The sequence below is a fragment of the Protopterus annectens genome, chromosome 1.part2 (genome assembly GCF_019279795.1).
Source record: "Protopterus annectens isolate FY-2018-M chromosome 1.part2, PAN1.0, whole genome shotgun sequence".
NCBI classification, from domain to species: Eukaryota; Metazoa; Chordata; order Ceratodontiformes; family Protopteridae; genus Protopterus; species Protopterus annectens.
Window position 1 is genome coordinate 743,783,966 of NC_056727.1, and position 2,500 is coordinate 743,786,465.

Sequence of the window (2,500 nt, forward strand, 5' to 3'; positions counted from 1 at the left end):
TATATTGAAGATTTACCCATGGTTGACGTGGTTTAATCACGTGGGCGAAGCCCGAGTGGTTGAATAAAGCCAACTATGGGTAAATTTCAGTATACCATAACCACGGAGTCGCTTATTGCTATTATACAATGACATTATTTAAGAAAAAAAATACTTAAGTTTCTTAAATAATGTCTTTGTATAACGGCGCATTACTGTTCTTCCGCCAGTGGTGGTATACTGCTTCCTTGTGCTAATGTACTGCACATGCGTATGGAACTTGTGTTCCTACGCATACCTAGTACATCAATGCTTTGAAATGGAAGCAAGAGAGAAAAGAAAGTCTCCATTGCTCCATTTTTTTCTTTTTTTTTTATTTATTAAAAAAAAGGTTTTGGACACTTTATACCAACAGAAAAAAGTCCGGGCAACCGGACCTTTTTCCGTTGGTATATTGTGGGATTTACAACAGACAAGCTGGCCAATCAGCGTACATGTTCTGGAATATTAATGGGGGGGGGGTCACTGTATAATTGTGGATTAAAACTGCTAATATCTCTGTCTAATATCTGGTTGGTTGTTACAGAGCTTGTGATGCTTGATTCATTTCAAACATTGTTTTGTATGCTTCTTTGTTTTTGTACATGTGTGTATACACAAACTTACACACAAACACATAATTGATAAGATATCATACTGCAGTTTTGTAATTTATAATAATACATACTTGATACACTTGATTTTGCTTGCTGAAGTCACACTGATATAAAACATGTAACGATCTTCAAAAAATGTCTTCTAGACATTTCATGAATATGGTACATCAAACTAAGAAAATAAAAGCACTTGGTTCTTCAGTTTGGTCCTTGGCTTGTGTACCTTCTGTAAGCCTTTTGCATGGAGTCTGCATGTCTTAGGTTCATAGGTTCCAGTGTCTTTCTATGTATATTTGCTAGATGCTTTGGTTTTCTCCTCCACAGGCATGACAACATTGAACTGGTAAGCTTGCAAATTACCCAGACGTAGTCGCAAGGTTCCCAGTTTGTTTCACAGCTAACTGGCCATTACTCATTATTTCACCTGGAAAAAACACTGTTTCATATGTGTCAACTTTAGTTCTTTAACAACAGATAATTTTCTCGAACAGAATATGTGAGCTCATTAAAATAATTGAATGAGTTTGATATATTCTACTGAGCACTTCTAAGTTTGTTACCATCTCTCTTAAGGTCAGCCTTCTAAAATTGTAAATTGAATTCTAAATATGGTCATATAAATAAGGGGACAGATAACCTTTTCATTTTTCTAAATAATATTCATTTTGATGTCTTCACATGGGTAAGTATGCACGCATACTGCTTAGAGTGCTTTAAACCATCTGCAGTCAGAATTCAGGGAGTTTTTCATCTTTAATTTTTAGTCTCATCTTGTCTGTAAAATAAATCATTAAAAATGCTCTTTCTGTATGTTTAGACCAATTTCTGTGGTTGAATTATACTACTAGAGTTCCATCAGTTGTGCTATGTGCACTTGTGTGTATTTGTTGTATTGCATTTACAAATTTTATATATATATATATATATATATATATATATATATATATATATATATATACATATACACACACACACACACACACACACACACACACACATATATATATATATATATATATATATATATATATATATATATATATACACACATACATACACACCTGGGTTAGAATAATAAACATAATTGGCTTTATTAAAATCTGCATTAGCACCATTTAGTTCATTCTTTTCAGCATTGATTATTTTAGGCTCTAATATAAATTGTCCCTAAGTGTACATGCAGTATGTGTGTGATATGGATAAGACCTAGCAATTTACTTCTGTTCATTATTGTTTGGTAAACTACATGAATAGTATGGCTATTCATGGGGTTATGATAAGAATCAGATGCAACTCATAAGTAAGGAGAGATGCATTCTTGGACTAAAACCTATTGCATACTGGGGCATATGTTACTTCCCTTACTACACAAAATAAAATAGCATTTGAGAACAGGTAGAAAAATCAATGTGCATACAACTAAAATGATGGTCATCAAAACAGGAATAATGCCTTTCTCCGTAACCCTAGGATAGACATGAAAGTGCTCCAGTGAGATTAATGTTCTAGATGAGTCAACAAACACAAATAAATAAACAAACAGCTACATTTAAAAGAGTATGAAAGGAGACTTTTAAAAATAAAACAACCTGTTCAGTACCTAGTCATTTCACTGCAATAGATTAATAATCAATGAAAAGGGGGAACCAGATGAAGCAGTGCAAATTTCATTCAAAGAATCAGTCTTAAAGCTTTGTGCCACACAGAAGTCTGTAAAAACTGGATATGTGTCAAGTATCGTGGTACTCTGTAAAACAAGGATAATATCTGAAGCACTTTATTAATTTGTAATGTTTGCTCTTGTCCTCCATACTGTGCAATCTCAATTTATAACTTAGAGTGGTAAAGATTATTCATATTTCCTA

General features: G+C 33.1%; 1 protein-coding gene across 1 annotated transcript in view; it reads right to left on the reverse strand.

Moving 5' to 3' along the window:
- ALK (ALK receptor tyrosine kinase) overlaps positions 1-2,500 on the reverse strand; it is a 1,522,063-nt gene that overhangs the window by 1,422,653 nt on the left and 96,910 nt on the right. The gene's annotated exons all lie outside the window — the stretch shown is intronic.